The sequence below is a fragment of the Sorex araneus genome, chromosome 7, assembly GCF_027595985.1.
Source record: "Sorex araneus isolate mSorAra2 chromosome 7, mSorAra2.pri, whole genome shotgun sequence".
In the NCBI taxonomy this organism is placed as follows: Eukaryota; Metazoa; Chordata; class Mammalia; order Eulipotyphla; family Soricidae; genus Sorex; species Sorex araneus.
In genome coordinates this window covers 19,160,786-19,173,193 of record NC_073308.1, presented here as the reverse complement: position 1 = coordinate 19,173,193, position 12,408 = coordinate 19,160,786, and positions in this window count along the sequence as shown.

Genomic DNA, 12,408 nt, shown 5'->3' with positions numbered 1-12,408 from the left:
AGGCATGTGTAAATGCCTGCCAAGGAAACTTGCCATTGCTTTGATGCCATGAAGTCTCCTGAAAGAGAAAGAAGACATGTAAGAAACCACGTGATGAGACATGAGCAAAGTGAGCCAGCTTGAGAGTATAGAGGGAGAGAGAAGGTGAAGCTCAAGAGAGCAAAGGCACTGTGTAATTGTTGCCAAAATTTTCCATTCTTCTATTGCAGACTACAACGCCCAAAAGGAGAGAGAGCAAAAGGGAATGCCCCACCACAGAAGTGGGGTGGGGTGGTGGGGATGGGGTGGGAGTGATGCGAGGGATATTGGGGATGGGGTGGGAGTGATGCAAGGGATATTGGGGATGGGGTGGGAGTGATGCGAGGGATATTGGGAACATTGGTGGAGGAGAATGGGCACTGGTGGAATGATGGGTAAACAATCATTGTATGACAAAAATGCAAACACAAAAGTTCATAAGTTTGTAACTACTGTACCTCACAGTGATTCACTAATAAAAAATTTTTAAAAATTTCCATTCCCCCTGCTACCTACCTTTCCTAACACTGGCTCTAAACAATGGGAGGATGAACAGAATAGACACAGGCCTAGGACATGGGGCAGAGGGCAGCACACACACATGTTCAAGGCAGTGTGTTTGAGGGTGGGGCAAAAAGCTCTGTGGCTTCTCCTGCTGTGTACATCCTCCTGAGTGAAGGGACACTCTGCCCCTGCACTCTTTCTGTTCAGGACTCTGGGTGATGATGGTAGGTGTATGTGAATTATAAAGGGCCCTGAAGCCACATAATTATGGTATCATTTTGTTTACTGGCTAAGTTTGGTATCCCTCAGAAACAGAATCTGGGCCATGGGCAGAAAGTTTATTAGGGAGAGCCCAGAAAGCAGCACCTGTGAAGGGAGGGGCTCAGAGTCACGATGGGACAGTGGATGTGGCCCTGGTACCAGCCAATTCATTCCCTGGGATGAATGCTTGGGAGCCAGGCACTGTAAGCATTTGGGGTGAGATGCCGAGGCTTATGTCTGAACATTAGCCAGCTGTGGAGGCAGCTTGTGTCCAGAAAGGGACTTGACCTTGGCAAAGCTTTAGTTGAAGAAGTCCCAGAGAGGGACTCAGCCAGGAGCTGTCAGCACCTGAACTGTTTGAGCAAATGCTTCCATGCTAGAAGAGTTTGGGTGGTGTTCACTACACATCACAAGAGTGGCAGCTGTTTGTGTGCAGCTCATACGGATGTTGGTTATTGTAGAAAAGCAGATTCAAAGGAGAATGAGGACAGCAGTACTGAGAGACTCCTTATGCATCAGGCAGAGAGGAAGAGCTAGTTTGGAAAATGGAAAATTTGGAGGGAGCTAGAAACAAACGGAGGCACATCTTCAAAGACAGCCCAAAGGATAAGGGATGAATGTGTGAAAAAGTCACATTCAGACAGAGACACAATGAAATAACCGTATTTATAAAGACACTATCTTGCCATTTGAAACAACAGAAGTAAACTTGAGGGTATTATGCTCAGACAGAGGAAGAGAAACACGGTATGCTTTATCTTGTAGGAAAGACAACAGCAGAAAATCTGTCAAACAGAAACAGGTTGAGAATAAAATGGTGGGAAGTTTGAGGAATGAGGGTCAATTGCATGGTGATGAATAGAAATAACTTCGTAGAGAGCATAGTCTAGCTTAAACTATTAAAACCTATTATATTAAACCTATATAATGTTTAGAGTAATGCTATTTCAAGAAATTTTTGTTTTAAAGATGAGAGAATTTAGGAGAAATTAATTTTAATTAGAAAATTCCAGTAAATGGGAAAATGTGGTAAGCCTGATCTGTTGCTGGCATTTTATAAATAGTCCAAAAAAAGAATGTTTATTTGGGCATAATGATAATGAGTTTATCTAAGTTATTTGAGGTAGAAGGACACTGCCATGTATAGACTCCTTGCAGATATTTAAATTATTTTCATTGATTCTCACAACTTTATCGACATATATTTTATATGAAATATAATGCATCTATTTTAGGTACACAGTTCACTGAGTTTTGACAAATGAATAGCTTAAGTAACTACCACTTGGGATAGGTTTTTTATGTCCCTCATGCCCTCTTACAATCAATCTTCTTTCATTATAGACCTGCCCTGATGGCATTATAATTTTTTATTGATGATATCACGCAACATGTATTCTTTTGTTTCTGGATTTGTGAAAATTTTTTCTAATGGGTTGTTACTGTTATATATAAAGAGAATAAAATTTTTTAAACTCACCTATTCTGTGGCCTTGGCTAAATTTATTTATTCTGGTGGCTATTTATTTGTTTGTTTTTCGGATGTCTTGGGATTTTCAATGTGAATACTCATGTCTTCTTCCAATTAAAAAAGTTTTCTTTTTGCTCAAAATGATTTTTTTTACTTTCTTATTATATTGTATCCCAGTATAATGTGAGTAGAAGTTGGTAAGAGAATCATCTTTGTCTTCTCTGAATCTTAGAGTGAGACATTTACTATCAAATATACTGTCAGATATATTCTCTGTAAGTTTTTAATCCCTATGTCTAATTGTCTAAGAAATGTTTCCTTAACATGAATGTGTGCTGTTTAATATCAATTTTAGGATCAAACATGAGCCCCTTAATGTTATTTAAGGTACAAGGAATAGACAGTATAGTCTTTATCCCATGTATATTAGTAAAACATATGTGAATTTCACTTTAAAATCTATTTGGTAAAGTAGTGGCAATTACTAATTTCACCAAAAATCTACCTAGGTATGTATTTTACTGATTTTATTTATTTTTTAATTTTGGAATACTTTGGGTTTACAGAAAAATGGCAAAAATTGTACAGCATTCCCATATCCCTAACACTAAATTTTCTTACGGATTTTATTTATTAGTATAATGAATATAAACTATACTATATCATGTATAGTATGTATGTATATAGAACACTCAGTTTTTCTGAAAAATATACATAAAAATCTGGAAGAACTCCTTATAAATAGAAGTCTACAGTGTATAATAACCTTTCTAGAATGGCTTCTAATAGTATTCCATTATGTTAATGTACTGTAGTTTGTTTATTCACTCACCCGTCAGAGGATGTTCTGATTGATTTTGCTTTTGAGTGACTATAAATAAAGCTTTAATCAATGTTGGTTACAGTTTTTCAAGTAGATACAAGTTTTCAAATCAACTGAGTAAATGCCTAGGAACAGGAATGTTGCATGTTGTGGAAAATTTACAGCCAACTTAGTAAGAAACTGTCCAGTTATCTTCTCTTTATTCTCATCAAAAGTGAACTTTATGGGGCCAGAGCGATAGCACAGCGGGTAGGGCATTTGCCTTGCACGTGGTCGACCCGGGTTCGGTCCCCGGCATCCCATATGGTCCCCCAAGCACTGCCAGGAGTAATTCCTGAGTGCAAAGCCAGGAGTAACCCCTGAGCATCGCTGGGTGTGACCCAAAAAGCAAAAAAAAAAAAAGTGAACTTTATTTTCTGTTGCTCCACATAATTGCCCACAATTGATAAATAAAGCTTAATTGTGTGCAGTGATACCTCCAGATGTTTTTACTTGCATTACTCTACTAACATATGATGTTCAACAGTTTTTAAAATCCTTATTCGTGGGATTTTAAAAGATATATATGTATATATATCTTATTTAATGAGAAGTCAGTTAAAATATTTTTTTGTTGGGGCTGTAGCGATAGCACAAGGGTGTTTGCCTTGCATGTGGCCGACCTGGATTCGATTTCCAGCATCCCATTGGTTCCCTCAGCACCGCCAGGAGTAATTCCTGAGTGCAGAGCCAGGAGTAACCCCTGTGCAATGCTGGATGTGACCCAAAAAAGCAAAAAAAAAAATTCTTTTTGTTATTAATTTAGATGGCATTTTTTTCTTGTAGTTGATTTTTAATTAAAAGAACATATAACAGATTTAATACAAATAATGATATAATAATTGAGCTAAGATATTAATATTTATGAAAATTAAAATAAAATATTGCCACTAAATTTTGGAGGGTAGAAATATGCTATTGTATTTCCAAAAACATTTTAATTACAATAATAGGAAATATACTTATTATTTTTGAATCAATAAATTTGTTATTTCTGTTACTATTTCATACAAAGTGCATATTAATAGAAATATTTAAGTAAGCAAAAAACCAAAATCCTATTGTAGTTGTTAGTAATTTTTAAAAGTCTTCAAGAGAGTTCTTGAGAATCATTGTTGTAAACACTTTTAGCATCATCCTATAAATTTTCGTGTGTCTTTGAATTTTCTTATTCATTCAGTTAAGCATAGTTTTTGTTATCTTTGTCCTCCTGCTAATATTTCAAAGTATGCAGTTTAATTTTCAAACATCAGGGATTTTCCAGATATCTTTCTGGTTTTGATTTCTAATTTAATACCGTTGTGGTCAGAAAGCATACTCTGGTTTCAATCCTTTAAAATTTATTGAGACATATTTTATAGCCCAACATATGGTCGATCTTGGTGAAAGTCCCATGTGCTCATGTAAGAAGTCAAATTTTGCAGTACTGTGTTTACCTTCTACACATCTTCTCGAGTGACCCCTTTATCACTTTGTAATGTCCTTCTTTATCTCTGGTGGTGTTCATTGCTCTAATGAATACTTTTCCTAAAATAATATAACCAGTTCAGTTGGGTCTTTACTTTTCTTTGTAAAATATGACCTTTTCTGACTTTAATAATATCTAATCTATACTATCTTTATATAACTGCTGACATAATTGGTATATTTGCTTTCTATTTGTCCCAACCATTTGTTTCTTTTGTTTTCTTCTATGGGATTGCTTGACTATGTGGAGAAGTTCTTTTTTTTATCTCCATCACTAATAAGTCTTTGTATTTTTGTATTGGCTTTTAGTGGTGATTGAGTATTGTGTGGTCCAAAGCAGTAGCGCCTAGCCATGTGTGGTTCAGTTCCTTTGTCCATTCTTAGCCACAGGGCCCCATTCCAAGCATTCTCTGTCCCAGTGTGACTAAGGATAACCATATTGGGTAGCACAGACATAGAACATTTCAATTATTGCCACAGATTCTGCTGTTGGATTTATAGTATGCATTTTTAGCTTCTTACAGCCTACTTCTATTTTCTTTGCTCCTCTTCTCTTTCAATTTTTTGGTTTGCTTTTGTTTGGGGGCTATGAAGTGTTTGGGAGATACTCTCAGCCTTTCATTTGGGATCACTTTGTACGGTGCTGAGGGGACTGGCCATGCAGTGCTGGGACTGATCCTAAGACTCAGGCACGCAAACAATGTTTACAGCCCACTGAGCTTTCTTTCCAATTTCTTTTACAACCTCCTTTCAAATCATATCTTACCCTGTCACCTTTAAAGAAAGAACTTTTAAAAATTATTCCCTATTTCCTACTCCTATTCTTTGTATTTTTGTGCATATTATAGATACAAATGCTTCCCAACATGGTGCCACTTTCCGAAATTATTGAGGACCCCCTGCCAATAATTTCTTGATTCCTTGCCAGAACTCAGGGAGTTTCACTGTGTACATGGAAGTCAAGTTTAATAATTAAAGAATTGAGCTTCAGGAATATATTTAAACATGTAACCACTGCTATCATTATTGTTTAAATTTGGTTTTATTTTAAGCACTGTTATTTGTAATACTGTTAATGGTGGAGTTTCTAGCATAAAACAATCCAGCACCAGATCTTCCATAGAAATGTCTGCTTCCCTCCACCATTGTCATAGTGCCCCCTTCCCATCCTATTCCCTTCTGTCCTGCACCCACATAGGAAGCTTCCTAGTGAATACCAGATCGCAGTTCTATTGCCTACAGGTATTTGTTCATGTTTATCTCACATGTGAGAGAGATTATCCTGTGTCTGTTCCTCTCCTTCTGAAAGCTTCACTCAGTATGATACTCTTCAGATGTATCTAATTAGCAGCAAATTGTGTGATTTTGTCTTTTCTGATAGTTAAGTAGTATTCCATTGTGTTAATGTTCCATAGTTTCTTTATTCAGCCATCTGTAGGATATCATTGGTTTGTCCTTTCTCCTTGCTACAAGGAGATTAGGTTTATCACAGTGCTCCTGAGGCACTTTTGTTCCACTGTGTTTATCTGTAAACTCCTCTCTATGCTCTCTTCCCCAACCCTTTCCCCCCTAGTCAGACTCTGTTAACTTGTAAGGTCAGATTCCTCAGAAATCTATGATTTTTATATGTATGAGTGAAATACTGTCTTTCTCCTCTCTTTATGTCTTGTGAATAGTTTACTTTAAAGCAATGTCCTTTTTGTATAGACATAGGAAGACAGTTAATATTATGCTTTTGTAACTTGGGATTTAATTGGCTTTGAATATTACTCATTCCCGGGCATCTGCTTTCCTGAGTTAAGCCTTAGTTGCCCTTAGTTCCTAGCACCCCAAAATCAGGATCCCAATGAGGGACTGAATGGACTCAGGGCAAGCTGTGAGCTACTCTGGCATTGAAATGGGCCAGACCAAAGTGCCAAGATACTGAACTATAAGTTCAGAGCAGTCATGGACAAATGCTGTCGTGGTCCAAAAGTAATGACAAGATTAGGACCCTGCTAGGGATTGGAAAGAATAATCTGGCTGAGAATTATAGAGTGAGATAGAGATGGCTCCAGGAGAGCAATTCTATAAGCTATATCTTACTGTGTCTATATCTTACTGTGTCTATACAAAATGATTAATATTATGAATGTTTATATGGTTATTGGACTAAGAAGAGGAGAAATACACCCATATTTGCTTTTAGGCCAGTCATATTGCTGGATAAGAAGCTGTCCTGGAGGTAGCTTCCCCTGAGGGAAGGACCTTACATCCGCTGATTGTATGATGATACCTATGTATAAGCCCCAACCACTCATGCTTGGGGATTTAACTAGACTGTAAGAGGGGACTGGTGGGGGAGAAGCAGAGAGAGAGAGACAGGAGTGAATGGAGATGAGATTAGAATGAACGGCAATTGAGACCAACCAGCCTGGCTCTCCTTCCTTCCTTCGCCTGACCATCGCCATCGACCTCCCTGAGGTGAGGGAAGTGGTGTGAGACTACAGAACGTGGGTGGCAGGAGAGATAGAGTGCTGCTTCTCCTTTAGTGATTACACAGCCATCTACTCTGAATACCTGGGTTGTTTCCGTATTTTGGCTATTGTGAATAATGCTGCAATAAACATAGGAGTGCATAAAACTCTTTGCTGAATAGAGTTTTTGGGTCCTTGCAGTGAATGCCAAGAAATGGAATTACTGAAGCCAAATGATAACTCAGTTCCTAGTTTCTGAGAAGTAGCCATATTGTTTTCCAAAAAGGTTGGAATGGGTCCCAAAGAGACAATTTAGAAGGCAGGGCACTTGCCTTTCTCATGGTGAGCCCAGGTTTGACCCTCAGCACTCTATATGAATCCTTAGCACCCCATGTGTGTCCATGGCCCAATGAGGAGTGATTCCGGAACACAGCACCAGAAGTAACCCCTGAGACCAGCTGGGTGAGGCTCCCAAACCAAAGGAAGCATAACAAATAAGCTGAAACAGCTGACATTCCCACCAGCAGTGAATGTCCCTTCTCCCACATATGCTCACCAACACTGGCTGTTTTTGATATTGTGATTTGTGCCAATTTCCCTGGCTTGAGATACTTCATTGTTTGAATTAGCATTTCCCTAATAATAAGTGATGCAAAGAATTCTGTCATGTAGCTTTTGACCATTTATATATTTTTTTGAGGAAATTTCTGTTCATCTCTATCCCCCATTTTTGATGTGGTTGTTTTTTTTTTTTTTTTTTCCTGAAACCTGAAAAAAACTTTGCAGGTTTTTTTCCTGTAAAGTCCTACCAGTGTCTTATATATCGTTGATATCAACCCTTTATTAAGCACTTAACAATTTATAGAAGCAACCATTCAAATAGATAGCATAATAGTATGCATTTAGTTTTATAATTGACTATTATTATCACTGTATCACTGTCATCCTGTTGCTCATTGATTTGCTTGAGTGGGCACCAGTAACATCTCCATTGTGAGACTTGTAATAATTATATATAATAGTTACAGTAGCATTAAGGTTTATAATATTTATGTTCTTAGAGAATGCCATTGTGGATTTCTGAAGCTTTGTCTCTGCTTAGCTTTCACTGAATTGGTCCTCTGCTTTACAAGTTCTAGCAGTTCCATTGTTTCTAATCACCAATTTGTCTCTTCAACTCTGGGAGACCTTAGTGATTTGCCAGTTCCAGGACAAAATAAATGTCTCCAGGAAAGAAAATATCTGGGCAAACAAAAGACTTTGTTTTACTTCTCCTACGCAATATATTCTTGTGCTGACAGCTCTCCAAAACTGTTGTTTTATATATTTGGCTTCATTTACTAGTTGTTTAGAGGAAGATGACTGGCTGACCCCAATCACTCCAACATGGTTGAAATTGGAAGTCAAGATTTAGTTTCAAACTGTGAAATAAAGAATAGTAGACTTATTTGAATAAGCCAGCACCATGACAAATACTGTGTTTAAGAGGGATAAGTATTGAGAAAGACAAATGAATTACATGGCAGGCAAGTGGGATAAGAAGTACCATCTAGGGAGTGCTAAATCAAATAGGATAAATAAAACTAATCTGAAGGATTGATGGGATGACAATGCACATATAGGTACAGAGAGGAAAAACTGGCTTCTAGGGTTCAGGAGAGATTGGGAAAGGGAACTTCACCCACCTACTAACATGTTCCTGCGAGGCACCTGGAGGGAGGAGAAAGCTTCCTGAGCACCGAATATGTTTTAAGTTCTTTTATATCTGAAATCTTATTTATTTTAAAAAGTAACCATGTGGACATTACAATATCCAATTTATAAAGGGACACATCATAAGACACTCCCTACTCATTTTCCATTATTACCACACCATATTTGATCACCTATATATATATATATGTATATATATATATAGGTGATTAGGGGCCACCCCCAAAACCTCCATCCCTCTCTTGGAGAGCCCAGCAAGCTACCGAGAGTATCTCACCCTCACAGCAGAGCCTAACAAGCTACCTGCGACATACTTGACACGCCAAAAACAGTAACAATGACGGTCCTCATTCCCCTGACCCTGAAAGAGCCCCCAGTCAGGCTACACTAGCACACGACAGGGACTATGAAGACATTATTGGCACCTGCTAGAGCAAATCGATGAATAATGGGATGACAGTGATACAATGTGATACAATGATAAGTGGAGAAAATGAGACTTAACGAGATTAAGTAACTTGAAAGAGTCAAATAAACTCTACTGAAAGCTCTACTTCATTTTCAAATCTGATTGTTTGCAGACCCCAAGATTTTACCACTTCTGCTCCTATAGAATGAAGCAAATTTGACTCCTAGCAACTGATTTTTTTATGTAAATGAAGGTAGAAGATCCTGATTTATTAAAAGTCTATAATGTTCTACCCCAACATTAGAAGCTACCTAGATTTACATCAGCTACACAACTTTACCCAAGTGGAATTTGGGGATGATGCTGCCAGGCAATATCCCATTACCAGTGACACACACACATGCTGTATCTGAGGTTTATTTATTCAATTCTTCAATGAATATTTTGTTCATTAGTTTTAAATTCTGTGCTTTAAGCACTCAGTCTATCAAAACTATCTTTCTGTTTTTAAAATCTCGAGAAAACTTTGGATAGAAAAGATTCACTTTTTGGGCCAGAGCAATAGAACAGCGGGTAGAGCATTTGCCTTGCACATGGCCGACCCGGGTTTGAGCCCCAGCATCCCATGTGGTCCCCCAGCACTGCCAGAAGTGATTCCTGAGTTAGAGTCAGGAGTATACACTGAGCATCGCTGAGTATGACCAAAAAAGCAATAGGGGCATTGACTGGGAAACAAGTGGTTATTATCAGGCCTAGACCAGTAGCTTTAAGACACAGACTTATTGTTTTAACACTGTAGTAGCAGATTGCTTCTCACCAGAGTACCTTTGTGAGACCTTGTCAAAAGTGGCTTTCTGTTCTACCTATGGATTGGCATGATGTTTCAGAGCAAAGTAAGCCAATGTTTCAGAAAATTGCCCCTGACCCACTGGGCTCTTCATTCTCTTGAAGAAGCCCTGCCAGGAGTCAGTTTCCACAGCAGATGCCAGAAGATGGGTCAGGAGCATCCTTTTCACCCCACTTAGCCAAGCTACAGATGTTATTCATATTCATCACAGTATCCAACCCTTTGACAAATGTTACAGAGTTCCTTGGCTCAATAAAAATCATGTGTCATCGAGTTCCCTGGGTTAAGTGCAAGCTACTTAGGAAAGCATTTCCCTTTGTCTATTTGTTTGATGAGATGTTTGTAGACCTCCAACATCTGTCTTTCAGTTGCAGACTATATTTCTCTGTGCCACAGTTACCAAATGCCCTTCCTTGATTCTACTTCCTTCTCTCAGGTACTGCCTTGCACTGTTCAACTCTACATTGCTCTCTTTTGGCAGGCCAACCTCTCCTTGAGGCCAGTGGAACGTCAATATTCTCTACCCAAAGTGCAGGATGCTGGGAACAGAAGGAGGAGGCAGTGGAGCTTCACACGATTTTATTATTTCCTGCCCTCATTCTCAATCCCAAGGCTGAAGATTATTTCCAAATGTGCCCTGCAGCCAATCCCATCATTACACGGATATTAGGTCCTACAGCCCAGCATTGTGGCTTCAGCATCCCTGTGCCTCATGAGACCATGTGTGGGTTAAGTTTTGACATTGAAAAAAAGAAATAACAACCTTGTAGAACTGATTGAAAACATATACATTGTGGCAGGGCATGGATGTGGTGCTGAACTCATTTCTCCATTTGAACAGAAAACATTAACATCTGGTGATCCAAAAAATTTGCTTAAAAAATAGACACCTCTTCTAATTGTTCTGTGGCAGCATATAGTAGTGTTAGTCTGAAGAACTGTCAGTTTGTACATAAAACTTCTGTTATGGAAAATTATTCACCTGTAATATTCAGTGGACCCCTAATATGACTCCAGAGGTCATACAGTGACAATAAAAGTATCACTGATTTCATTCTTTTCCCAGGAAAATTTAATTGTTTTGTGGAGGCAAAGATGTTTCTAAGATCATTTTGTTATTCCCCCCACTTCTATATTATCTTAGAGTTAAAGGCAAAATGAAGTTGCATAGTTAAATATTTGTATAAAAGCAGTGAAAAATTATCATGAATGAAGGTTTTTATTTATTAACATAGGTTTAAAAGATGTTGAGCTGGAAAAAAAGCACCAGGTTTAAGGAACTTAACACTGAATGTGGGCAACCAGGTATCACAAATGTTTCCTGGAGCACCTTCAGGAGTGGCCCCTTAGCACAGAGGCAGGAGTAGGTCTTGAATACTGATAGGAGAGGGCTCTCTAGATCCATGATTTTTATCTGATCCATGTTCACTTACTAAACAACACTGAGAAAGTTTTTTATGCTTTGTAAATACAAATTTTCTCATTTAAAAAGTAGAAATTACATCACCCACCAAAAATATTGTTGGATGGTGAAAAGTGAATGAATCCACACAAAGAGCAGAAGCAGTCAACAATGACAAGAGATGATTGTCTTCACTTTTGGAGATGATTATTTTAACTCAATCTTCAGGCTGTGAAAATTCACAAAGTGAGTGTGTGTGTGTGTGTGTGTGTGTGTGAGTGTGTGTGTCTTGCTTATTATCCTTTATAAAATCAGGATCTAGGAAGTGCTTGGCATTTGGTAGATGTTTGATCAATACTTGTTAATTGAATATGTGAGTGAATACAAGTGATGGGAGGTACAGCTTCCAGCACACTCTGTATCTTCTGAACATTTGTCAGACATCTGGTTTGCTGGTTACCACAGTACAGCCATACAGTAAGCAAAGTTGATGATTTTATTCCCTGTGATTTCTGGCTTATTAACCTGAGAAGCAGAGTGCATCAGTATGGAAAAGAAAAATAGGGTATGTAGAAATATTTTTAAAATGAAAAGAGACAAAAGACTCTGAAAAGTCTATCAGTTCTGGAAGTAAATCCATGTGTTGAAGTGACCCGGGGTGGGTGATGGGGTGTGGAGGCAGGAGGATCTAGTGAATGACCTCCTGGGGCTCTTTCAGCACTGATGATCAGGCAGAAGATTTACAGACCCACATGAGTTGACCCTAACCAAGTCTTGGCTTCTGCTCTCCATCCCCGCCCCCCCCCCCCCACATACACACACACATGCACTGGGGCCAATCTTCTCACTTTATTCACTGTGGCCGTCCTTCTAAACCCATCCTACCCCACCTCTCTGCGACTGAAATTACTTCTGGCCCAGGACCTTGAGGGCATGGCTGGCACCGTGGAGGTGGGAGGTGCCTGTGTTGTACACTGAGGCACCCCTGGGATTTAAAC